The sequence below is a fragment of the Pogoniulus pusillus genome, chromosome 41, assembly GCF_015220805.1.
Source record: "Pogoniulus pusillus isolate bPogPus1 chromosome 41, bPogPus1.pri, whole genome shotgun sequence".
Taxonomy (NCBI): domain Eukaryota; kingdom Metazoa; phylum Chordata; class Aves; order Piciformes; family Lybiidae; genus Pogoniulus; species Pogoniulus pusillus.
The window spans coordinates 2,732,652-2,758,484 of NC_087304.1; the positions used below are offsets into that span (position 1 = coordinate 2,732,652).

A 25,833-nucleotide genomic window follows, 5' to 3' on the forward strand; every position below is an offset into this window, starting at 1 on the left:
GGTGGATGGGAGAGAAGGATCAGGTGGATGGAGGAGGCAAAATCAGGTGGATGGGAGAGAAGGAGCAGGTGGATGGAGGAGGCAAAATCAGGTGGATGGGAGAGAAGGAGCAGGTGGATGGAGGAGGCAAAATCAGGTGGATGGGAGAGAAGGAGCAGGTGGATGGAGGAGGCAAAATCAGGTGGATGGGAGAGAAGGAGCAGGTGGATGGAGGAGGCAAAATCAGGTGGATGGGAGAGAAGGAGCAGGTGGATGGAGGAGGCACGATCAGGTGGATGGAAGAGGCAAGATCAGGTGGATGGAGGAGGCAGGATGAGAGAGATGAGATCTAAGTTGCCAGGCAGAGGCCTGTTGTTGCCCTCCAGCTGTGTGCTGCACCTCCCAGAGCAGTCAGTGTATGGCACTGAGCCTCCACCTCATCCCCAAGAGACTTTTCCTTCTGTCTCCCCAACACTGCTGTCCAGTCCCACCCTGGGGAAGGCAGAACCACCCCAGAACAGCTCTCTCCATCCCTGCTACTTTGCCATGGTATCTGCTGCAGGAGGAAAGTTCTCTTCCTCCTCCTCCTCCTCCTCCTCTCCAGCCCCTGCATTGGCCAAGCCCTGGGGACCAGCTTTTTGTGTCTTGACTGCAGCCTCAGGCAGGGAAGGCAGCATCTGTGCCTTAACCATTTGTACAAGTCCCACCTAAACCAGGGCAGGGAGGGGTTTAAATCCCTGTTCCAACATAAGCCAGAGGCTTATGAGGAAAACTAAACTGAAGTCTTTGCCCTTTGGCAAGAGAAAAAAAATCACCTTCCCAAACTTCCCTGCCTTAGCTTTGTCCCAGTTCTTTGATCTCCCCCAGCTCTGAATTCTCCTTGCATTTGCCCCTCTCAAAGCAGGAAGGATGAGGCCCAAGAGGGATGAAGCAGGAAGGATGAAACCCAACAAACAAAAGAGTTGAGAGTTGGGTTCATTCCCTGCAGTTTTTAGAGCCAGGAGCTGTGCCCTGTAAAGTTTGGGAGCTTCCTGGGGGGGGGGTGAATAAAGATGTTTTGCTCTCTTGGTAGCTCTGAATATTTATCTCCCAGCTTAAAGGAAACTAAAAAGGAGGAGGGGGGTAAGGGAAAAGGAATCTGTCAGAAGAATTCCTTCTGTAGAGCTTTCTGTGATTGCTTCTTAGTGCAAGGAGAGACAACATCTGACCCCCCCCTCCTCCTCCTCCCCCCTCAGAGCTTTAGAACCTTGGTGATAGGAAGAGAATGAAATCTGCCTTTAATCATAGGCTGGTTTGGGTTGGAAAGGAGCTCAGAGATCAGCTCAGTGCTCATTCTGTCTCAGAGCCTTGTCCCCTCTCTAGCACTAGCTCAGACATCTGCTTCTTGTGATTCAGTGACCAGAATGGAGTTCCTGGGACAGGTTTTGTGACCTGAATGGAGTTCCTGGGACAGGTTTTGTGACCAGCAGTGGAGTTTGTGTTTGCTCTCCTGCTAGGCAGGGCTGGTTTAAGTCCTGTTCTTAACCCTGGGGCTCTTGCAGAAGCCTCCTGGGGCTTTGTCCAGTGGGGAAAACGTGGCCTTGAAATTGGGGTAAGGAGAGAGAGAGAAGGTCTTGGTGCTGGGTTTGCAAGAGAAGAAGTTTTAATTCTGTTGAAAGCTCCAAACAAAACATAGGAATGAAACAGGAGTTGGCAAGGAGAGGCTTGGGTGGCACCAGCCAGAGGGAGAATCCATGCAGAGAGGCTTCAGCCTTCAGCAGCTGCTCTCTGAGATGGGCTCTGTGGCTGCAGCCACTCTGGGCACTCTCCTGTCCTCTCCCAAGGCTGGGCCATTCCCAGGAAAGCTGCCAGGTTGGCAGCAGCCAGCTCCATGCCAGCCTGGCCCTGGTTTGTGCTGAGTGGAGCTGCTCACTGCCCTGGCACAGCTCAGGTTGAGGAGAACCCAACAGCTGCCACCTGCTTGGGCTGGCAGAGATGACCCCCCCCAGAGTGGGGTTGGGCTGGAGGGGACCTCTGGAGCTCACCCAGTCCAACCCCCTGCAGCCAGCAGGGACCCTCCTGCCTAGAGCAGCTTGCTCAGAGCCCCCTCCCAAGCCTGACTTTGAATGTCTCCAGGGATGAGGCCTCAAGCACCTTGGGCCAGGGAGGGATTTCCTGCTCAGGGAGGAGCAGAAGCCCACCCTGGGAAGATTGAGCCCCCAGGGGCCTGTTTTGAACTCTTTCCCTTTCTCTTTGTGAGGAGCAGCATCTTTTGGGCTCTTCCCTTCATGAACTCATCGAGTTGCAAGAACTCAGCCTCTGTTTTTAACCCCCTAAATAACCCAGAGGCTGCTCCTAGCAGCTGGGGAAGGACCAAGGCCTGAGAAATGTCCTCCAGAACCTCCTCAAGTCCTGTGCAGGTGACCCCAAGCATTCTCTCTTATCACCTGAGGCTGTTCTTTAAGGTGCCCATCACAACTCTTAAGACCTTGGCTTGAAATGCTGGCCAAAAGTGCTGCTTCTGGGAGGCAGCAGCAGCAAAAGCAGAGCAGAGAGCTGTGGTTTGGGCTGAGTTTGGGCATCTGGCAGCAAGTGAGGTGTCCACCAGTGCCTGCTGAGGTCTCCTGGCCTTACCTTGCTGCTCAGGGCCTGAAGGTTGGGTGGGCAGAGAGCTCTTTGCAGTGGCAGTTTCCTGGCTTCTCTTTGTGGATGCTTTTGTGAGCTGTTGGCTGCTTCAGCTCCCTCCTGGCTCTGCTCTGGGGAGGGAAGGAAGCACTTGAGGGAAAGGTTCCCTGGAAACACTCTGGATGGGACACTTGTAGCAGCTGAACTTGGCCTGCCAGCAGGGGCAAGCTGGGATCTCCTCACCTGACAAGTCAGCTTCAGCTGGGTCCTGTGTGTGTGAGGACAGCACTCAGCCAGGGCCCTGCTGCCCCTTCCCCTTCCCTTCTCCAGGGCCCTGCTGCCCCTTCCCCTTCCCTTCTCCAGGGCCCTGCTGCCCCTTCCCCTCTCCTCTCAGAGCCCTGCTGCCCCTTCCCTTCCCCCTTCCAGGGCCCTGCTGCCCCTTCCCCTCTCCTCTCAGAGCCCTCCTACCCCTTCCCTTCCCCCTTCCAGAGCCCTCCTACCCCTTCCCTTCCCCCTTCCAGAGCCCTGCTGCCCCTTCCCTTCCCCCCTCCACGGCCCTGCTGCCCCTTCCCTTCCCCCCTCCACGGCCCTGCTGCCCCTTCCCTTCCCCCCTCCACGGCCCTGCTGCCCCTTCCCTTCCCCCCTCCACGGCCCTGCTGCCCCTTCCCCTCTCCTCTCAGAGCCCTCCTACCCCTTCCCTTCCCCCCTCCACAGCCCTCCTACCCCTTCCCTCCCCCCTCCATGACCCTCCTACCCCTTCCCTTCCCCCCTCCACAGCCCCCCCCTTCCCCCCAAATCAAACCCTTCTCCTTTTCCCCAACCTTTTTTTTTGGGGGGGGGGGGGGGGTTTCTCCCTTTTTCCCACAGCCCTGCTGCCATCCCAAGGTCCTTTTCCCCACCCCCCCATTCCCTCTCCCTGCAGAATGGCCTCCCCCTTGTAAATGTGGTGATTTTCCCCTCTCTCACAGCCCCCCCCCCATGTACATTTGTTACAATGTACAGTGCTTTTTAACACTTGTATATTAAATTATTTAATAGCTTTTTTTTTTGCCTTGCCAGTTTGATCTTTTTTGTGTGGAGCAGAGATTTAAACCTCCCCCCCCCAAAACTAAACAACCTCCCCCCCCCCCCAAAAAAAAATCTCCTTTCTATTTCTTTTGTTTCCTTCTCTTTAATAACTTGACCAGAAAACAAAACTCAGCCCTCAAAAAAGTCAAAGCTTTACAACTGGGGAAGTTTTTTCACCTGCTTTTGGAGGCTGAAGCCAGCTGATTTCTAAGCCTGTTTGAATTGCTCTGTAGTTAAAAGGCACTGAAGGCTTTGCTCAACCTCTAGAATAAATTCTTCTGATGAGAGGAAGAAGAAAATAAGGAGAGAAATGTAAAGGGTTGGGGTTGGGGTTTTTTTTTTTCTCTCTTGTGTTTTTCCAACAGCAGCCACAAAAACTTAACCCAGAAGCATCTTAAGTCTTGGTGGTAAACAGTGTAAAGACTTCTCTCTGGTACAGCCTCAAGTGTTTGCCTTCTGGGAGGCTCCAAAGGAAACTGAGATCAAGTTGGTGGGATTGAAAGTAAAATAATCTGTCTGGAGTTTATTCCTTTCCCTCACTTTGGCTGCTACAGGCCAAAAGAGGGCTCAAAAGGGGCTGTGCTGCCAGGATGGTGCACAGCAGGAGCTGGCTGTGGACCTTCATCACTTGGATGTCACTTCTGATGTACTCCTGGAAGTAAAAAGGGTGATACAGAGGGAGGGCAGAGAATGGTAGGGGTTGGAAGGGACCCCTGGAGATCAGCCAGGGTAGGGTCCAGGGGAATGCATCCAGCTGGGGTTGGAAGCTCTGCAGTAGAAGGAGACTCCACAACCTCTCTGGGCAGCCTGCTCCAGCAGTCTCACACCAAAGAAGTTTCTCCTCCTGTGCCAGTGCAGAGCTGACCTCCCTCCCTCCTGCAGGCTGAACCAAGCAGTTTCCATCTCCCCACTGGGATGGAAAAGGTGTCAGGAAGCTGGGGGAGAAGCTGGGACGAAGCCACCACTTGTCTGTGCTCTTCTACTGTCTTCTGTGTCTTGCTGAGTCTATTTAATTGTCTCCTGCAGCCAACCTGGAAGGTTGGGGCAGGTCTGGAGGAGGTGTTCACTGTTTGTAGCTCCCTCACCCACCTCTAACTCCAATTAGCCAGAGCTGATGCCCTCTGCCTGAGCTCCTTCCCCAGGCTGGCAGCAGGAGGGTGGCACTGGGGTGCTGGGTGGGCAACGTTTTTGTTTCCCTCTCCATTTCTACGTTAGAGTTTTTAAATAAAGCTGAAATTTTACTTCTTTGTAGCAGTTTGTGGAGTGCTGATTCCTGCAGCTGCCCTGCAGGCAGTGACAGCTTCTGTGTGCTACTGCCTGAGCCAGCACCGGAGCTGCCCAAGGCCCTGGGGCAGGAGGGTAGGGAGGGCAGGGGGGATGGGTCCTGGCTCTGCCTGCAACAACCACCCCAATTTGCTGCTTAGAAACATCCACCTGAGCTCTGGGGGGGCTGATGGAAGCCTGGGATCAGCCAAACATCTGGAATTGTTCTCATCTGGGATCAGCCAAAGCTGCTGGAGGTGGTTAAGCACCTGGAATTGCTCTTACCTGATCTGGGAAGTCTGGGATCAGCCAAACACCTGGAATTGCTCTCATCTGGGATCAACCAAAGCTACTGGAGGTGGTTAAGCACCTGGAATTGCTCTCATCTGATCTGGAAAGCCTGGGATCAACCAAAGCCTCTGCAAGTGGTTAAACATCTGGAATTGTTCTCATCTGGGATCAGCCAAAGTTGCTGGAGGTGGTTAAGCACCTGGAATTGCTCTCATCTGATCTGGGATGCCTGGGATCAGCCAAACACCTGGAATTGCTCTCATCTGGGATCAGCCAAAGCTTCTGGAGATGGTTAAGGACCTGGAATTGCTCTCATCTGATCTGGGAAGCCTGGGATCAGCCAAACACCTGGAATTGCTTTCATCTGATTTGGGAAGACTGGGATCAGCCAAACATCTGGAATTGTTCTCATCTGGGATCAGCCAAAGCTGCTGGAAGTGGTTAAGCACCTGGAATTGCTCTCATCTGATCTGGGAAGTCTGGGATTAGCCAAACACCTGGAATTGCTCTCATATGGGATCAGCCAAAGCTTCTGGAGGTGGTTAAACACCTGGAATTGCTCTCGTCTGATCTGGGAAGACTGGGATCAGCCAAAGCTTCTGGAGATGGTTAAGGACCTGGAATTGCTCTCATCTGATCTGGAAAGCCTGGGATCAACCAAAGTTTCTGCAAGTGGTTAAACACCTGGAATTGTTCTCATCTGGGATCATCCAAAGCTGCTGGAGGTAGTTAAGCACCTGGAATTGCTCTCATCTGATCTGGGAAGTCTGGGATTAGCCAAACACCTGGAATTGCTCTCATATGGGATCAGCCAAAGCTTCTGGAGGTGGTTAAGGACCTGGAATTGCTCTCATCTGATCTGGGAAGCCTGGGATCAGCCAAACACCTGGAATTGCTTTCATCTGATTTGGGAAGACTGGGATCAGCCAAACACCTGGAATTGTTCTCATCTGGGATCAGCCAAAGCTGCTGGAAGTGGTCAAGCACCTGGAATTGCTCTCATCTGATCTGGGAAGTCTGGGATTAGCCAAACACCTGGAATTGCTCTCATCTGGGATCAGCCAAAGCTTCTGGAGGTGGTTAAACACCTGGAATTGCTCTCATCTGATCTGGGAAGTCTGGGATTAGCCAAACACCTGGAATTGCTCTCATCTGGGATCAGCCAAAGCTTCTGGAGGTGGTTAAACACCTGGAATTGCTCTCATCTGATCTGGGAAGCCTGGGATCAGCCAAAGCTTCTGGAGATGGTTAAGGACCTGGAATTGCTCTCGTCTGATCTGGAAAGCCTGGGATCAACCAAAGTTTCTGCAAGTGGTTAAACACCTGGAATTGTTCTCATCTGGGATCATCCAAAGCTGCTGGAGGTAGTTAAGCACCTGGAATTGCTCTCATCTGATCTGGGAAGCCTGGGATCAGCCAAAGCTTTTGGAGATGGTTAAGGACCTGGAATTGCTCTCATCTGATTTGGGAAGCCTGAGATCAACCAAAGCTTCTGGAAGTGCTTAAGCACCTGGAATTGCTCTCATCTGATCTGGGAAGCCTGGGATCAGCCAAAGCTTTTGGGGATGCTCAGACACTGGAATTGCACTCATCTGGTGTGGTGTTTTCACTGGAGCTGTGCACTCAGGAGGCTGCTGAGTGTTATCTGGGCCCCCTGGGTCAATGAAGGTTGCTTTCTTCTGTCTTTTAGCCCCCAGTTTTATGGCACTTTACATTTTGAGCTTAAGTTTCAAAGGAAGAGTTAAAAAGTGCTGGGTTAACTCACCTGGAAGTGACATTTGGAAGAAACTAAACCATCTAAGCCTTAACTGCAGGCTGCCCCTTCCCAAAACCTCATCCAGACCTCATCACAGCAGCCAAGCAGGTTCTGTCCCAACAAAGTGCTCACTAAATGGGAACATTTCAACCTAAACAGCTTCTTTTCTGCCAAAGGTAGGACTGGGTTATGTTGATCCCCCAATCTCCTTACCCTGCTCCTAGGCAGCTCCTCCCTCAGCAGAAAAATCACCTCTGGACTGAATGGAACCATCATCATCTTCCTCCTCATCCAGCTGCTGCTGAGGCTGACTCTGGGATCTTCTCCTGGCAGAGGATGGCCTTTGGTGGCAAAAGGCAGTGAAATGCACCTAAAACACATCAGCAAGAGGGAGAAAATGAGTTTGGTGCTTGCCAAAGAGATCTGGAGACGCATCCAGAGTGGGTCCTGTTCGTATTTCACTCTGCCAAAGCAAGCTGAAGAAGCCAGCCTGGTGCCTGACAAGTTTTGTCAGGTTAGCATTGGTTTATTCCTCCTAAACATTTGGTTCCAGACATAAAACAGAAGAAAACAAATCCTCTTCCCAGTCCTTTTTTTTCCCCTCTTAAATCCTGAGATTGAACAAGGCCAAGGGCAGGTTCTACACTTTGGCCACAACAACCCCAAGCAGCACTGCAGGCTGGGGCCAGAGGGGCTGAGAGCAGGCAGGCAGAGAGGGCCCTGGGGGTACTGGGAGAGAGGAGCTGCAGAGGAGGCAGCAGTGCCCAGGTGGGCAGCAGAGCCAATGGCAGCCTGGGCTGGCTCAGGAGCAGTGTGGGCAGCAGGACAAGGGAGGTTCTTGTGCCCCTGTGCTCAGCACTGCTCAGGACACCCCTGCAGTGCTGTGTCCAGTTCTGGGCTCCTCCATTGCAGAGAGCTGTGGAGGTGCTGGAAGGTGTTTGGAGAAGGGCAGCAAGGCTGGGGAGGGGCCTGGAGCACAGCCCTGTGAGGAGAGGCTGAGGGAGCTGGGGGGGTGCAGCCTGCAGCAGAGGAGGCTCAGGGCAGAGCTGATTGCTGCCTGCAGGGAGGCTGTAGCCAGGTGGGGTTGGACTCTGCTGCCAGGCAGCCAGGGCCAGAAGAAGGGGCCCCAGGCTGAAGCTGTGGCAGGGCAGGTTGAGGCTGGATGTTGTTAGGAAGTTGCTGTCAGAGAGAGTGATTGGCACTGGAATGGGCTGCCCAGGGAGGTGGTGGAGTGGCTGTGGCTGGAGGTGTTGCAGCCAAGCCTGGCTGGGGCACTGAGTGCCATGGTCTGGTGGCTGGGCAGGGCTGGGGGCTGGGTTGGGCTGTTGGAGCTTGGAGCTCTCTCCCAACCTCCTTGGTTCTGTGATTCCTTGCTAGGAGTCCTCAGCAGCTGTCACCTTGCTGGTCAAACCAGGACAAGAAAACACAAAGGCATGGATGAGATTTCTGGGAATAACCTCACCCAGCTTCAAGGCAATAAACTGCTCCTTGTGCTAGACCTGTTCTGAAGCTCCTGGTGAGGGAGCTTGGGGAGCTGCAGCGAGGCTGAGTGTGCTCCTGTGGGATGAAAGCAGCACTTCAGAAGGACCCAGCCCTTTTAGCAGTCAGCCCTGAAGTTTTGCATGGCCCGAGGTGAAGCCAGTGGCTTTTAGTGCTGTGGGAGAGGCTTTAACCCGAGCTGGGACTGGCTGAGATCTGTGCAGTTAACTCTTGGTTAGCTGGAGCTAGAACCGGCCTGGATCAAGAGGTTGAGGGAAGTTCTTTAGAGCAGCAAAAAAAACCCAACCCCAAACTCTTGTCTTTGGTCTTATGTCTGGGAGTGAGGACAAAGCTGGGAAGAGAAGTGGGGAATCTTTCACTCGGCTCTGAGTTGGGTTGGAACAGCCCTGACTGGAAGCCCAGCAAGCTCCAGACGCCTGGGAAGCGAGGGAAGAGACCTGGATTCAGCTCCGCTTCTGCTGCTCCTTCCTTGAATCTCTTAGGGTTGTGCAAATCCCTCCAAGATCATCGACTCCAACCAGCCCCGTGGCCACCGAACCGTGGCCCCCAGTGCCACGGCCACAGGTTTGCTGACCACCTCCGGGGCTGGTGACTCCAGCACCTCCCCGGGCAGCCTGTGCCAACCTCTGGCCGCTCCCGAGGCAAAGAAATGGTTCCTAAATCCAACCTCACCCTCCCGAGCTGGCAGCTCGGATGGCATTTTCGGTACGAACAGAGCCGTCCCAGGAGCCTTGCGGGTAAAAGTTACTGCTGAATTCCTCCGTTCCAGGTCCCGGTCCTTGACCCGACCGCTTGGACCGAGCTAAAGCCAGCCGCGGACTCCCCCAGCCCCGCACGGCGCCCGAACGCCGCCGGAGCTTCCTCCGCCCCGCTGCGCGGCTCCGCAGCTCAGGGGTTAACGAAGCCTTCCAAGGCTCCCGCGGGGCAGATCCTATCGGGGCCCTGTCGGAGGTGCGGCCGGTGGCTGGGGAAGGGCTGCGCACCCCTGACCCAGATCCGCGGGGGAAGCGAATGAGTCACTCCCCGCGGGGCTCCCGCCCGACGGGCCGGGGCTTATCCCTCCGCCGCCGCCGCCGCCCGCTGCGAGCCCCGCGGCCTGCCCCCGCTTCACCCGCCGCGGCGGCACGGCCCCGGCTACCGCCACAACCTCGGGCGCCGCGACAGCCGCGGAGCCCCCGGTGTGGCGAGCCCCGGCGCGGTCCGTCTGCCCCCTCGCCACGCTTCCCGCCTCACGACCCCACTGCCGGCCCCTATCTGCGGCCCCAGGCCGGCCTGCGCGGGCGGATAAGGGCCTCCCGGCGCGGCCCCGGCCCCTCCCCGCGGGCAGCGCATCACCTCAGTCGGCCTCGGCGCGGTGCCGGCCGGAGAGGGCGGGCGGGGGCGGCCGGGCCCTGCCCGCCGTGGCGCTGGGGGGGCAGCGGAGCCCCGATGCTTACAGCCCGGGCCCGGCCGGACCGCAAGGCCACGCCTCCTGCCTGCCCATTGGCTCTCGAACCTCCACCCACTTAGCGTTGCGCGGAGTTTATTGGTTAGGCTGCGCATCAGTTACAGCGGCGTCCCGCCTCTTTTCCTCACCGCTTAGTAGGTGGGCGGGCCGAAGGCGGGCCGCGCTCTGTGATTGGCTGAAGCGCGGGCAGCCCCCTTTATTTGATAGGCTGCCGCAGCCGTCCGTCTTTCATTTCAAAAGAAGTAATCCTAATTAAAAACCCAAACCAAAACAAAAGAAAAACCCCAAAACGCTGCGCGCGCCCCCAAATCAGAGAGTAATTAAAACTAATTAAACACAGGCGGGAGGGGGGGGAAAGGGGCAGCGAAGCGCGGGGGGGGGGGCAAAAAAAGTTGTGTTTGGGGCTTTAAGTCCCCCAAATCTGCCTAGCAACCGATGGGGGGGGGGGGGGGGATGGAAGAGAGGGAGGAGAAACGAAGAACCCCAAACCGCCGCAAACCAACCCAAACCCGCGGCCCCAGCCAAGGGGACAGCCGCCACCGCCGTGTCCCCTCCCGCTGCCGCCGTCGCCGCTGCCGTTCCCGTCCCTCCCTCCTCTCCTCCCTCCTCTCCGCCTCCACTGGAGGAGTTCCCGCGCCCGGCGGCCGCGCGCGCACGGGGCGGGCGCGAGGCGGGCGTCCTTGCGCGCGCAGCACCTCCCCCCCCCCCCCCTCCTCACCCCACCCCCCCCCCCGTAGGTCCCTCCTCCCTTCCCCCCCCCCCTCCCTCTCCCCTCCTCCTCCTCCCCCCCCCCCCCCCCCCTCCTGTCAGTGGCCACCTGAGGGAGCCGCCTCCCCTCCCCCCCCCCACGGCCCCAGTCCGGCCCGGGCCCCGCTGAGGAGGAGGAGGCGGCTCCGAGGGGGCTGAGGAGAGTGAGTGACATCGCCACCCCCCCGCAGCCCCTGGGGACCCTGGGGAGGGTGCGGGGGGGGTGTCGTGGTGAGGCTGGGACACACAACCCCCTCCCCACCCCCTCCCCCCTCCACATCCCCCTTCTGGAGGGGGCGAGTGGCTGAGGGGAAGGGGCGAGGGGTGCTGAATTGGGGAGGGGGGACGGCGGAATGAGGGGAGGAGAAGGGGGGGGGGGGGACGACGACGACAGTGCGAGGTACGGTTGTGTGCCCCCCCCCCCCCCATACACACCCGCGAGTGGGTTACCGGTGTGGGCGCCCCTCGGGCTGCGGGGCTTGAGGCGGGCCCGGCGGGGGGGGAGGGGAAGGCCCCGGAGGGAGCCGCTGTGGGAGAGCGGCCTGGGAGGGGCGGCCACAAAATGGGGTGAGGGGAGGAGTGGGGGGGGGTGGGGGTGGTGTTGGCTCTGTGTGTGGGGGAAAAGATTTGGGGGGGGGGGGCGGGGAGTAGAGAGAGAAGGGAGGGGGGGGGGGGGGGTCGCGAAGAAGAAATAAGGGGCTGGGGAAGTAGCAGGGGAGGGTGGGCACGGCTGAGGGGGTGCCAGGGAGGAGCGAGAGTGCATCCTGGGAGTTGCCCGATAGGCACAGCTACCAGAGCATGTCAGCAAAGCCAGATTATGAGTCCCGGAGACTTGGGAAGGCGGGGGAGGGGAAGTGGGGGAGGGGAGCCAACTACCGATGCTAAAGATGAGGCATCCGGGACGCAACTTGGGGGGGGGGGGAGAAAGCAGCCAGCTTGGCTGGCACCAAGTCCGGAGTGCGCCGAAAGGCAGGAGTGAGGAGGGGGAGAAAGGTGCTGCTGGAGCAGTTTGTTTCTCTTGGTGCTGCTTTGGGGGTAAGGAAGGGAAGCAGGGAGCCGCTGGGAGAAGCTTTGAGTGCTGCTGCTGCTGCGGGGAAGGGGTGGGGGGGGGGGGACACACGGGACGAGAAGTCTGCTGCCAGAGAGAAGTGGTAGCGAAGTTCTTGGTAAAAGAAACCAAACCTACCCACCCCCCCCCCCCCTCCCCAAAAGCACCTTCGGAGGGGTTTGGTGTGCGGGGAGGGCGTGAGGCGTCCCCCGGGAATCGAAGGGTGAGGGCAGGCAAGGGTGAGGTCGCTTAGAACCGAAGGGACCTGCTCAGCAGGAACGAGCAAGAGAATCGAACCGAACCGACCCGACCCCCCAAAAGCTGCCAGGAAGAGTGCCAGATGGGTTGAAGTCACCAGGGCAGGACTTAAGATGGAGGTGTTTGAAGTGGGGCTGGTGCCAAAGAGGAGTCCTCATACCCCCCCCCTCCCCCGCCGCCGTGTCTAGAGAGGTGTGGAGGTTGTGTGTGTGTGTGTGCAAAGAGGCTTCGTCTGCACCCATCTGAGAGCACCACGATTGCCTCTGCCTCGCCGGCTTGGCTTTTTCCTGGCAGGGTTTTCATCCTCCTGTACGACTTTTGGGCTTGGTTTCTTTCTTCTTCTTCTTCTTCTTCTTCTTCTCCTTCTTCATCTTCTGGTGGGGGGGATTTAGTTTGTACGCAAGACCCAAGCTCTATGGAAAATAAAGTTATATCCTGTCTGTGGTCTACCACCTTCTCCTCACCACCCCCCCCCCCCCCCAGCCATCTGCCATCTTTCACAGAAGGGATCTGGAGGGCTTCTTCCAAAATCTTCATTCATTAGTGATTTCTTAACTGCCTTCTTCCCCCCGCCCCCCCCATCTTTCTCCTTGTCTTCGTGATCCTAAGGGGGTGTGTGTGGGAAGCTAAAGAGAGCTGGAAGGGAGGATTTGGCCCTCTTGTGTGAGCTGTGCCGGTTGCTGGAGGTAAAAGAATGTTGGGGGTTTATTAAGGAGTAACTCACTTGACAAGGGTTTGAGTCTTTAAATTTAGGAGGCAATTTCAAATGAGAGAAGGGGAAGGGAAGGGGGAGGGGAGGAAAAGGAGTGAGGGAAGGAAAAGGAAGGCTGAGGGAAGGAAAAGGAGTAAGGGAAGGAAAAGAAAGGGTGAGGGAAGTAAAAAGTAAGGGAAGGAAAAGGAAGGGTAAGGGAAGGAAAAAGAAGGATTAGGGAAGGAAAAGAAGAGAAGGGAAGGGTGAGACAAGTAAAAGAAGGGAAGGAAAGGGAAGGATGAGGGAAGGAAAAAGAAAGCTGCGGGACATTAAAGGAAGGAAAAGGAAAGGTGAGGGAAGTAAAAGAAGGAAGGAGAAGGGAACGGTGAGGGAAGCCAAAGAAGGAAGAAAAGGGAAGGGTGAGGGAAGTAAAAGAAGGAAGGGAAGGAAAAGGAGGAAGGGAAAGAAGAGGAAGGGTGAGGGAAAGAAAAGAAGAAAAAGGCAGGGTGAGGGAAGTAAAAGAAGTGAGGGAAGAGGAGGGAACGGTGAGGGAAGGAAAAGAAGGAAGGGAAAGAAGAGGAAGGGTGAGAGAAAGAGAAGAAAAAGGCAGGGTGAGGGAAGTAAAAGAAGTGAGGGAAGAGAAGGGAACGGTGAGGGAAGGAAAAGAAGGAAGAAAAGGGAAGGATCAGGGAAGTAAAAAGTAAGGGAAGAGAAGGGAAGGGTCAGGCAAGTAGGAGAAGAAGAAAAGGGAAGGGCAAAAGAAGGGAAGAAAAAGGAAGAGTGAGGGAAGTAAAAGAAATAAGAAAAAGGAAAGGGTGAAGAAAGTAAGGAAAGAAGGGAAGGGTGAGGGAAGAAGAAGGAAGCATGAAAGGGAAGAGAAGGGAAGAGTGAAAGCAGTAAGGGAAGGAAAGGGTGAAGGAAGTGAGGGAAGGAAATAAGGGAAGAAAAAGAAGGGAAGGAAATAAGGGAAGAAAAAGCTTTTCTTTTTGCCTGAACTCGGGCAGGAGCCTGTAACTCTTCAGGAGTGGCTAGGAGAGGTATTTTATTGGAGCCAGCTGAGTGCAAAGCGCTGCTCAATGCAGCGCTTCAGTGTTCTTCATGACTGTACCAAGCTCAAAGTTTGCTGAAGGAAAATGTGTGGCTTTAGTGGGCAGCCTCCTTTTCAGCTGTAGATTTGAGTTTCTCTCCTAATCTCAGTCTGAGTAGTACAGATGACTTTTCTGAGTGAGTTTCTCAGGAGCTGAAGGATGTCTTACACCAACCTGAGCATGCAGGCTGTGCAAGCAAGGACTGAGTCTTCCAGAGTGCAGCAGATGAAGCCTGCTGAGGGAGAACTGAGGACAGCCTGAGGGAGGATCTCAGCAATGCTGATCAATACTCAAGGGGTGGGGATCAGGAGGATGGGACCAGGGTTTTGTCAGTGGGGGCATCAGGCACAAACTTGACCATAAGAAGTTCCATCTGAACATGAGAAGGAGCTTTAAGAGTGAAGCCCTGGAACAGGCTGCCCAGAGAGGTGATGGGGTCTCTGTCTATGGAGTCATTCAGAATCCACCTGGATGTGTTCCTGTGTGATCTTCTCTAGGTGCCTTGGCAGGGGGATTGGACTTTATGACCTCCAGAGGTCCCTTCCAACTCCTTTCATTCTGTGTTAGCACTCAAATGGAGCCAAACATCTCTCTGCATGACTCTGGTCCCTAAATCGTGCTGTCCAATGGGCTCCAGTGTGAAGTGAGCAAAGTGCTGCAGGCTACTTCATGTGTCCCAGTTGATTTCATTTTAAACATCTTCATTTCCCATTGCCATGAACCATTGCAAAGAGTCCTGCAAGAAGAAACTTGTCTGTGAGCAGAAAGCTCCATCTCCTAACCCACCCTTACAGATAGAAGTTCTTTACCTTCCTGCAGCTGAAGCCACCTGCCCAGCTGCTCAGTGATGGAAGCTGCAGAAAATGAGAGGAGGATGATCAATGTTTGGTGACAACATCTTGGCTTTGGGTCCACAAGACCCCAGCAAACAGCTCCACAGGCAGGGAACAGCCTTGGCATCGTGACTGCCACTAGGAACTCCAGCTGGATTTCTCCCTAGCTCTTGGATTTCTCCATCTTTCCAGTGGAGGTGCACAGGATCCCTGAGAAATCCCAAAGCCTTTGCAGTTCTCCTGCAGAGATCAGTGCCTCCACAGAGCATCTGAGCCCCAGTACAGTTGCCTTGGTTCCCACCTGCAGGCCAGTTAAATATCCCTCAACAATTGATTTATATAACTGGTCTAGCTGGGGAAGTGAGAAATTTCCTTCCTCCTAGGATACAATGCCAAGGATGTCAAATCTCCAGAGGGCCTGATGATAAGAACTGGGCTGTCCCTTCTGTGCCGCCAGGAAGCAAGGAGATGGTTGCTCCTTGGAGCCCTGGGGCTGGTCCTGTGGCACTTCTCTCTCCTCCCTCCTGGTCACAGGTGGCCCTACAGCCCCAGAGCAGGGTTTGGCATCTGCTGCTGAAGAACCAGCCTCTGATGGAGCAGCTTTCATTGATGAGGACCAGAGGTCTCCTGAGGTGCATTCAGAAGAGTGTAGCCAGCAGGTCAAGAGAGGTTCTGCTGCTTCTCTGCTCTGCCCTACTCAGGCCACAGCTGCAGTACTGGGGCCAGTTCTGGGCTCCCCAATTCAAGAGAGGCAGAGAACTACAGGAAGGAGCCCAGTGGAGGATACCAAGATGCTGAGGGGCCTGGAGCATCTCTGAGAAGTACAGGCTGAGAGCCCTGGGGCTGTTGAGCCTGGAGAAGAGCAGCCCCAGAAGGGATCTGATCAGCGCTCAGCAAGAGCTAAGGAGGCAAAGGGATGGGGCCAAGTGACAGGAACAAGTGGAAGCCAGGACTTTTGTCAACTCAAAGCAAGAAGCTTTGTGAATCCCTTTCCCTTGAAGTCTGCCTGGAATAAATAAGCCCAGTAATGACTGATCCCATCAATCCTAAATTTAGAAATGAATCTAATTTTCAGCAGGAAAGCAGGTTACAGAGCTGACCTAGTACAGAGCTGTGGGGGAAGAGAGGAGACTTCACAGACCCCAAGTCAGAATTAACAGCAGCTTGGGGAAAGCCTGATGAGTTTGCTGAGCTGAGAAGAAACATCTCAGGCCAGGAGCACAGTGCTAACAAATACAGGTAGGAAACATGGAGTAAGACTCACCAATCCTCATAAAAAAGAGAGAGGCTTCCCAAATGCAGTCAGTGAAACCTGCCTGTGCCTCACAGACCTTTGGCTTCATGCTGCTTGTGACACCTTTGATGGGGAGGCTCCATCAACATCTTCCAGCCACCCAGTCAGGTCCTTTGGAATGACAAGACACAGAGCTTGGGGAGTCAGCCTATTAGAAACAGCAGCCCCAGCTGGAGCAGGCTGAGATGAGGCCGAGCTGGCAAACCTGCAGTCACCTCTGGAAGCTGTTGGAGAGCTGCAAGGAACCACTCCAGCACTTCCCATGTTCCTCTTTGGCTGGGGACACCACAACTGGATGCAGTAGTAGCTTTTAAGACTGAGTCAGGGAGCCAGAGAAGAAAATGCTTCATTTTGGGTTTTTCTTTTGCAAAATCATCTTATTTTGTCCTGTTTAGACCTTAGGATGGAGTCTGTCAGGATCCTGCAGTAGATGTGGGTGCCCAGGATGGAAGCAGACATTGCAGTGCCCTGCCCAGCACTGAAGAACCTCCTGTGTTCACCACCCTGCTGTGAACACATTGGCATCACTTAGCAAATAAGACCTAAGCAGATCCAAGATGATTTCTTGGCCCTAAATCCAAACTCATCTACACTGCTCTGGTTCTTTATCTGTAGAAAAACTCACAAGGATTTTACCCTGGAACCACACAGAATCCTCTATTTTCACCCAGACTCTGAAGGTCTTGCACAGACAGAACACAGGATTGATACAGAATCCATCCCATCAGCTCTCAATTCCTTTTAGCCCATCCTTAAGGATCTGCAGCCAGCCCTGGGGCTGGTAAAGCCCAGGGGAGGGTAGATGTCACAGCAGCCATGCAGACAGATCTCTGATTGTGTGGGTTAATCTCCAGCAGGGATCTGTTCTGCTGCTGGATTGAGGGAATAAAACTACTGGGAATTGCCGAACTAGGGCTGAGGAATTTAGGTGGAGTTCTTCAGGCTGCAGCTCCAAACCCACTTACCTTGTGGAAGGCATTCCCTGCACTGAAACACTTCCTTTGCAGGTCTGAGCTGTAAAAACAAATCCTTCCTGAATCAGCCTTTTCTCTGCCCAGTTTGCCAACTGGTAAACACTGACTGGGGGGTTTGTTCAGAGCCGACTAAGAACCATGTGTTATTAACAGTGACAACCCCGGGGCAGTGACAGCCACCCCCTGCCATCACCAAGCCACTCTGGCAGATGAGCACAAATCCTGCTTGGAAAATACTTCTTGGGCTCCTGCCCCTTTTCAGGTTGATAACCTGGAAGTGCACAGCTCAGCTGAGCAGCACCAAGCAAACTCTTTGCTACAGCACTCAAAAGCAGCACCGCAGCAGGGACCTCTCCCTGGCAGGGGGAGAGCAGAGTTTTACTTCTGGCAGCTACAATGCTGCACCACTTTTCAGATCTGCTGCTTAATCCCAGTATCCCAGCACATTGGGGGTGGGAAGGGACCTCTGGAGCTCACCCAGCCCAACCTCCCCTGCTCTAGCAGGGCATCCACAGCAGCTTGCCCAGAAGCACAATGGCCAGGGGGAGTTGGAAGCTCTGCAGAGAAGGAGACATCACAACTTCTCTGGGCAGCCTGCTCCAAGCCTCCAGCACCCTCACACCAAACAGGTTTCTCCTCCTCTTCAGGTGAAACCTCCTGGCTTCCAGTTTGTGCCCCTTGTCCTGTCCCTGGGCACCACCTGTCTGGTCCCATCCTCTTGCTCCCCACCTTTTAGATACAGTTCAGCATCCAAAAGATCCCCTCTGGGGCTGCTCTTTGCAGGCTTTCAGCCCCAGGGCTCTCAGCCTTTGCTCCTCACAGAGCTGCCCCAGGCTCCTCATTTTTAGGCTGTCAAGTACAGATAGGACTGGGGGGGTGGAACAAAGCTGGAAATGGGGAGATTCAGACTGGATTTGATGAGGAAGTTCTTCAGCATGAGTGGTGAGAGCCTGGCAGGGGTTGCCCAGGGAGGTGGTGGAAACCTCATCTGTGGAGGTGTTTAAGGCCAGGCTGGCTGAAGCTGTGTGCAGCCTGATCTAGTGTGAGGTGTCCCTGCCCATGGCAGGGGAGTTGGAACTGGCTGATCCTTGTGGTCCCATCCAACCCTGACTGATTCTATGATTTTTGTAGCCTCTGCTGGACTTTCTCCAGTAGTTCTCTGTCCTTCTTGACCTGAACAGTTCTGAAAGGAACCATTTCAGCCCAAAGCACACCCAGCAGCCTCTCTGGTGCCCTCAAGGATTAAAACTGGGTTTGGAGAAGATGGAAGTAACACAAACAGAGCTTTTGGTAACACAGACAGAGCTTTGGGTCGTACCTCTTCCACAGCTGGTTAAAACTAGCAGGGTTTGAGGTCAGGTTTTTATTTCCCCCCCCTTACCTCTAACTTCTGGGGCAGTGAAGACCAAACCAGATTCCAGCTGGAGGAGGTGGCACAAATGTTTAGATTGTGGGGTGGGAACTGTTCTGCCTTCACCACTTGGGCTTTCAGAGTATATGGACACAGACACTGATGGAAATCAGTAATTAACTCTTTTAATCAGGAGTCAACCAGAAAAAGAATTCCACAACACACCTGGAAGGGTTCATCATTGCACTTCATACCTAAAGCACACGGGTGAAGAGCACAGCAGCCCTGGAGCTCAGCAGCTAGAGGAGCTGAAATGCAGTGGGTGGGGGTTGAGATGAGAGGAAATCAGCAGATAATAATACAATCATCTGACTGCATAGCTGGATCTGGGTGGGCACAGCCCTGGTGGCATTCAGCAAAGCTGGCAGATTCCCTCCTGCTGCCAAGGAGCCCATAGCTGGGCTAGGGAAGGATTCCATGCTGGAGAAAAGACTCTTGGAGCAACATTTGTGCACAAAATGATAAAGTTCCTGAGGGCTTCTGAGTTTCTTCTGGTCCCAGGGAGCTCCTGGATTTCCTCTGGTTACAGAGAGCTCCTGGATTTATTTTGTTTCAAAGAGCTCCTGGATTTTGTCTGGTTTCAGGGAGCTCCTGGATTTCTTCTGGCTCCAGAGAGCTCCTGGATTTCTTTTGATTCCAGAGAGCTGCTGGATTTCTTTTGGTTCCAGGGAGCTCCTGGATTTATTTTGTTTCAAAGAGCTCCTGGATTTCCTCTGCTTCCAGAGAGCTCCTAAATTTCTCCTGGTTCCAGGGAGCTCCTGGATTTCCTCTGGTTCCAGAGAGCTGCTGGATTTCTTTCGATTTCAGAGAGCTGCTGGATTTCCTCTGGCTCCAGAGAGCTCCTGGACTTCTTTTGATTCTAGAGAGCTCCTGGGTTTCTTTTGATTCCAGAGAGCTCTTGGATTGCTTTTGTTCCAGAGAGCTCCTGGATTTCCTCTGGTTCCAGAGAGCTCCTGGGTTTCTTTTGATTCCAGAGAGCTCCTGGATTTCCTCTGGTTCCAGGGAGCTCCTGAATTCCTTCTGGCTCCAGAGAGCTCCTGGGTTTCTTTTGATTCCAGAGAGCTCTTGGATTGCTTTTGTTTCAGGGAGCTCCTTCATTTCTTTTGGTTCCAGAGAGCTCCTGAATTTCTTCTGGTTCCAGGGAGCTCCTGGATATCCTCTGGTTCCAGAGAGCTCCTGAATGTCTTCTGGTTCCAGGGAGCTCCTGGATTTCCTCTGGCTCCAGAGAGCTCCTGGATTTCTTTTATCCCAGAGAGCTCCTGGATTTCCTCTGGCTCCAGAGAGCTCCTGAATTTCTTTTGTCCCAGAGAGCTCCTGGATCTCCTCTGGCTCCAGAGAGCTCCTGAATTTCTTTTGTCCCAGAGAGCTCCTGGATTTCCTCTGGCTCCAGAGAGCTCCTGGATTTCTTTTGTCCCAGAGAGCTCTTGGATTTCCTTTGGTTCCAGAGAGCTCCTGGATGGTTTCAGGTGTATCAGAGGTGTGACAGTGAACAAGGGGCTGACAGGTCCAGCTGAACAAAAAAGATTCCTGAGCCTATTCCACGATTGATCCAAGCAGCAGGAGCTGATCTCTTTGTGGGTGTGCACCTACTGATTGGAACTCCAGAGAGTTTTCTACAAGTAGTTAATTCTTTTAATCAGGGTCAAGTGCTGATGAGCCACGTGACAGTGAGCAGCAAACAAGCCAGAGGTGCCCTGTTTCCAGCCAGGCCCTTCAGTAAGAGCTCCCTGCTCTGACTCACTATTTGCCAGCAAAGCAGTTTGTGTCTGAAGCTGCAGGTCACAGGATGAGAGCTGGTCCCAGTCAGGGCCCTGGGTAATGGACCAGTTTTCAGCAGGTTGAGATGTTCTGGTGGCAGGTCTTTAAATAACAGCAAGGCTGAGTGAACTTTGTGCTCTCCCACTTCTGAGCAAAATCGATAGTCCATGAAGCACTGCTGGAAACTGGAGCAAAGCTCCCAATGTAGCCACTTGCAACCATAAAAAAGGGCTAATTAGGGACAGATAATAACACACTGGAGGCACCATCTTGGCCCAAGCAGGGGCCTTGCTTGCATTCCCTTGCTTCAAGAGCTGATCTTTCATTTCCTTCAGTTCCAAAAAGGTTCATTTCCATTTTTTATTCAGGGTCCATCACCTCACTGCTTAGGTGGTGGAATTTTGCCTCATTTCCTTCTTGCATCCTGCTAAAGCATAGAATGGTTTAGGTTGGAAGGGACCTCAAGGCTCAGCCAGTTCCAACCCCCATAGGCAGGGACACCTCCCACTAGAAGAGGTCACTCAAAGCCTCATCCATCCTGGCCTTGAGCACCTCCAGGGAGGTTGTGGAGCACAGAAGCACCCAATGTGATCAAAGATCACATTGGGTGCTTCTGTGCTCCACAACCTCCCTGGGAAACCTGTGCCAGTGTCTCCCCACCCTCAACCTGTGCCAGTCTCTCACCACCCTCACTGCAAACAACTTCTTCCTAACATCCACTTTCAATCTCCCTTCTGCCACTTCAAACCCATTCCTCCTCCTCCTCATCCTGTCAAGCCCTCATCAGTAGTCCCTCCCCAACCCTCCTGTAGCCCCCTACAGATCCTAGAAGGCCACTCCAAGGTCTCCTCAAAGCCTTCTCCAGGCTGCAGAGCCCCAACTCTCTCAGCCTGTTCTCATAGCAGAGCTGCTGCAGCCCTCTGAGCATCTTTGTGGCCTCCTCTGGACTGGCTCCAACAGTTCCATGTCCTGCTTGTGCTGGGGGCTCCAGAACTGCACACAGTAATGTGTAACAGTTTCACACTGATGTGTGTCACTCCCAGTGGGACAGAGCAGCAAACAGATCTGGAGGTCCAGATCCAGATGGGATGAGAGGGAATGGATTGAAGCTCAAGGAGGGGGAGAATGAGACTGGAGATTAGGAAGAACAACCTAATCCCTGGAACAAGTTGCCCAGGGAGGTTGTGGATACCTCCTCTCTGGAAGTGCTCAAAGCCACATTGGATGAGGCTTTGAGCAACCTGGGCTGGTGGAAAGTGCTCATGGCAAGGGGGTTGGAACTGGATGATCCTGGAGGTCCCTTCCAACCCAACCCAATCTATGAATCCCACCATGACTCCCAAGTGCCTCTCACTGCTCTTGTCAAACAGCATCAGTTCCACCACCTCACCCCATTCCTCACCTGCTTCTGTCTGGAGCAGCTGGTGGGAGCTGCCACTTGTACTTTAGGTTCCCCAGAGGTGAAGGGAAGGTCTCAAGCCCATGGAATTCTTTCCAGCCTTAGGCACCTAAAGCTGAGAGGTCTGGGGCACTGCTGCAGCAGGCTCCCAGCTTTAGCCTTTTGCTCTTTTAACTGTTTAAGAATTTAAGGGTTTGGGTGAGGCCTCATCTGGAGTGTCCAGCTCTGGGCTCTCCAGTTCAAGAAGGACAGGGAACTGCTTGAGAGGGCAGAGCAAAGGGCTACAGAGCTGGTCAGGGGACTGGAACATCTCTGATGAACAAAGGCTGAGGGAACTTGGGGCTTTTTAGCCTGGAGAGAAGACTCATGGGGAGGCTCTTCTCAGTTCTCAAATGCTTCAAGGGTGGGTGGCAGGAGGCTGGGGCCAGGCTTTCCTTAGTGGCGACAGGACAAGGGGCAGTGGGCACAAACTGGAAGCCAGGAGGTGCCACCTGAACAGGAGGAGAACCCTGTTTGGTGTGAGGGTGCTGGAGGCCTGGAGCAGGCTGCTCAGAGAGGTTGTGGAGTCTCCTTCTCTACAGAGCTTCCAACCCCTCCTTGGCCATTATGCTCCTGGGCAATCTGCTCTGGGTGCCCTGCTGGAGCAGGGGAGTTGGACTGGATGGTCCCTTCCAAGCCTCTTCATTCTATGGTCTGATCATTTCAGATTTCCAGGGAGAAACCCCAAACCCACCCTGTGCAAGGTGCTGAGCATTGCTTCCTGGAGGGAGCTAAGGGACCTGGTGTGCCTTGTCCCCACGACAGGCTCCTGGTCAGCACACCCAGCCCTGATTTCTCTTCTGGAGGCTGGAAATCAGGTGACCACGACAGATAAGGGTGCTGATGCCATGCAGCTTTCAGAAATATCTGTGCTGCTTGATCTCTTGGTCCTCTGGACCATCAAACCAATCTGGGAGCTGCCTTCTCTGCCTTCCTGGCAGGCTGTATCTGCTGCTGAGCCTCAGAACTCGTCTGGCCTGTTTGGTTGGCCAACATTAGCATGTTCCCATGCTGCTTGCATCTGCTGCTGGCTGCAGGAAGATGACCAAGTCTACCAGATCTGCCTTGAGCTTTACTCCTTCTTCTTTGACCTACATTTTGATGAGCACTGAGAAAAGGCTTAATCATGTTTCTCATTCCTCCTTTGGGGACAGCCAGGATTGTGCCTGAACCGTTTGGGGTTTTTTTTCTCTCAGTCTCAATACCCAATTTTGCTCTTGCTGCAGTAGAGCTTCCTGGTGCAGGCTGTATTGGGTTGTTTATGCTGAGGGTAGGTAGTGGAGTATCAAAGTAACACAGAATGAGGTGAGTTGGAAGGGACCTTCAAGATCATCCCCTTCCAACTGCCCTGCTATGGGCAGGGACACCTCCAACTAGAGCAGTTTGCTCTGACCTTGGACACCTCCAGGAAGGGTGAAGTGTTTGGTCCATATTCTGGATTTCAGCTTTGTAATGAACATGGGAAATACCTTTGGGAAAAACAGAGTTGGACTTTGTGACTCTGGCTAAATGTTGTTTCTGTGGTGAGATTGGGGGTGGGGGGACTGCAGCAGAATCCAGACTCTGTGACAGCAGCACAGGAGGTTCCACCTCAACACAAGGGGGAACTTCCTGACTGGAAGGGTCACAGAGCACTGGCACAGGCTGCCCAGGGAGGTTGTGGAGTCTTCTACCCTGGAGCTTTTCCAGGCCTGTCTGGATGTGTTTCTGTGTGACCTGAGCAAGATTGTCTGGTCCTGCTCTGGCAGGAGGGTTGGACTGGATGATCTCTTTGGGTCCCTTCCAACCCCTGACATCCTCTGATCCTGTGACATCCGTTGGGGTTATCAGAATGAGCATTTCTGCAGGTTGCTGAGCTTGTGCCACGTTCCCAAATCGCTGCCATGCCCACAGGGGTACTGAAGGCCACTGGCAGGTTGGATCTTTGTAGTTCATCTTGATCAAGATGGAAAGGGCTGACACAAACAAGAGAGACATGTGATGCTGTGTGCCACCAGCCCAGCTGGGACAGCTGCTGGGGACAGCTTCCCCCTCCCCGAGGGAGCCACCCAGGCGCTGAGCTGGGAGTGTCATCAGCAGAACGCAGCTGATGGCCTGCTCTGAGCACTGTCACCTTGGTGACACACCCCAAGCTGTGCCAGCCTCGGTGGAGGCAGCCAGCTGAACGCCAGCTTTCCTGCCCCCATCTGACCGTGGAGTGAGGCTTTAATCAGGGCCCCAGCGAGCAGTGGTGAGGCAACACCCTGCGGGTGCTGCTGCACTGGGCATGGGCTGGTGAGTGGCAAGGAAGGGACTGGCACAAGTGTGGCTGTTTGGCCTCTCTGGTTTTTAAACTATTGGACTTTAATTGAAATGTAGCATTTAATTGAGATTAAAATCCAATAATGTTAATGATAGAACATTGCCTCTTTTAATCGAGGTGGAATGTAGGATTGCTTTGGTTGGAAAAGCCCTTCCAGACCTTCAGCCATTCTCTGCCTCTGCCCAGGCTGGGGTTAAAGCATGGCACTCAGCACCACATCTCTGGGGCTTTTAAGCCACTCAAGGGATGTGGATTCAACTAGTCTCTTCTCATGTCCAATCTAAGCCTCCCCTGCTGCAACTTGAGGCCATTTTGCTCTTGTTCTGTTGCTGAGTGTTCTTCTAAACACCTCCAGGGATGGGGATTCACTCTGGTGATGCTCAGCACCTGAGCAGGTAGTTAGAAGGTGCAGAGTCCCCAAAAGGGGAATATTCAGATGAAAGGAGCACTGGCAGCTGGCTGTGGAGGTTTTGGGTGGTGTTCTAAATAAGAGAGGGGACCACAGGGTAGCAATCCTCTCCTCCTGGCAAACCTTCTCCACCTGACAGAGGTATTTCTGTATCCAAACAGGACTAAAATACCATTTACCAGTGACAACTCCTGATCTCTTGGCCTCCTTTGGACCTAAGCAGTGTCTGAACACAAGACAAACCACCCCCTCCAAAACTCTTCCCCAAACCTCAACTCTTTCAGAGTTTGGCAAATTCAGGTAGATTAATTGAATTAACTTTTGCTCTGGATTTGTTGCTGTTTTATCAGAGCAGCAGCACAGGACTAGTTTCACTTCAGCAGTGCCCATAAAGATGTTGTGAGCAGGTTCCTTCAGGCTCTAGGAACACCAAATCCACAGTATCCATGTTTGTCTTTGCTGATGGAGCCACCGAGGTGCCACACTCTATTGTCACTGCAATAACCTCAGCTGGTGTCTCTGAAGCAATTACAACACGGATGCACCTTCCCCGTGACTGAATCATTGACGCTCCACCCAAACCATCCCCCAGCAACAGCTCGTTGCTCACGTTGGAACTTTGCCCCCAGAAGGAGCCAATCTATATTAAAAGAGGGGAGGGGAAAAAAAACCCAACCCAAAAGCAGTCGCTGGTCGGAAGGCACAAACCGTTCCGAGGCATTTGCTAATTCGATGGTTTAAGTCCTTGGGCTGCAGGAGCATCTCTGTGCACCCGGCAGGGTTGTGGATAGGTGGGTCGGTTTCTAGCCTGGCGGTTACCTGCCCTGCTATGGCCAAGAGGTTGATTTCTGAGCACTGAAAAGGTCTTTTCAGGCTGTTTTCTGCTACTCCCTGGCTCGCTGTGAGCTGTCACTAGTACGAGCTACCTGGAGGCTGTAAGGAATTAGCTGTTTCTAAGCGTTGGCTGCTCAAAGCATCTCTCTCCAGAGCCTGTAGTGCTCCAGATGGTAATCGCTCAGACTTTACCGTCTGCAAGAGCGATTTCAGAGTCGAGCCGAGCCTGTGTCTCCCCGCCGCCCGCGATCGGTAGCCGAGTCACCGAGTCTCGGTAGCGCTGCCCGGAATACGCCATCTACCCCGGGCTGGCTCTCGTACCGCTCTTTTCCCGGTACCTCTCGGCAGCCGGGAGCTGCGGAGCCCGGCAGGAGCCCGGCAGCAGCCCGCTGCTATCCGTTTCCTCCATCAGCGCCTGCAGACGCTCAGGAAGGAAAACGCTAAACGGTTCCCTAGAACAATCCGTGTCAGCCGAAGGTTCTGCCGCCGGCCCGGCCCAGCCCAGCCCGTAAGCTCCTCCGCCCCGCTCCGAGAACAATGCCCGCCCGGTCCGGGGGCACGGAGGCCGCGGTGGGGCCGCCTCTGCCACCGTCGCTGCTGCTCCACGTGGCCCCGGAGCTTCGCTGCAGGACCCGCGGCCCCCGCGGTGGCGCCCCCCGCCCGCGGCTCAGCCAATCCCCGCCCGCCTGCCGTCGTGCCGCGACCCCCTCCGGCCAATGGTGCCCCGGGGCACAGACCTGCTCCACCATTGCCCGGAAGCGGCGCCCGGGCCCCTGCGCGCTGCGCTGCGGTCGCCGCCGCCGCTGCTGCCGCTGCTGCTGCTGCTCCTGCTGCTCCTGC

General features: G+C 54.4%; 1 protein-coding gene and 3 long non-coding RNA genes across 4 annotated transcripts in view; 2 read left to right on the forward strand and 2 right to left on the reverse strand.

Moving 5' to 3' along the window:
- LOC135192244 (uncharacterized) overlaps positions 1-4,902 on the forward strand; it is a 5,131-nt gene extending 229 nt beyond the window's left edge. Inside the window, exon 2 of the long non-coding RNA XR_010308950.1 lies at positions 47-4,902. This is a non-coding gene — a long non-coding RNA (uncharacterized LOC135192244). The remainder of the gene's footprint in view (positions 1-46) is intronic.
- LOC135192240 (uncharacterized) overlaps positions 1-9,931 on the reverse strand; it is a 15,657-nt gene extending 5,726 nt beyond the window's left edge. Inside the window, exons 1-3 of the long non-coding RNA XR_010308944.1 lie at positions 9,797-9,931; positions 7,175-7,331; positions 2,593-2,714 (exon numbers count right to left, since the gene is read on the reverse strand). This is a non-coding gene — a long non-coding RNA (uncharacterized LOC135192240). The remainder of the gene's footprint in view (positions 1-2,592; positions 2,715-7,174; positions 7,332-9,796) is intronic.
- A 796-nt stretch (positions 9,932-10,727) lies between these two features.
- The window catches only part of GATAD2A (GATA zinc finger domain containing 2A), a 74,203-nt gene continuing 59,097 nt past the window's right edge, over positions 10,728-25,833 (forward strand). The window contains exon 1 of the mRNA XM_064175140.1: positions 10,728-10,819. The gene's annotated coding sequence lies outside the window, so the exon portion shown is untranslated. The remainder of the gene's footprint in view (positions 10,820-25,833) is intronic.
- Positions 22,977-25,822, reverse strand: LOC135192245 (uncharacterized). Its single transcript, XR_010308951.1, has 2 exons — positions 25,731-25,822; positions 22,977-24,678 (listed from the first exon to the last, which is right to left on the reverse strand). It is a non-coding gene; the product is annotated as an uncharacterized LOC135192245 (long non-coding RNA).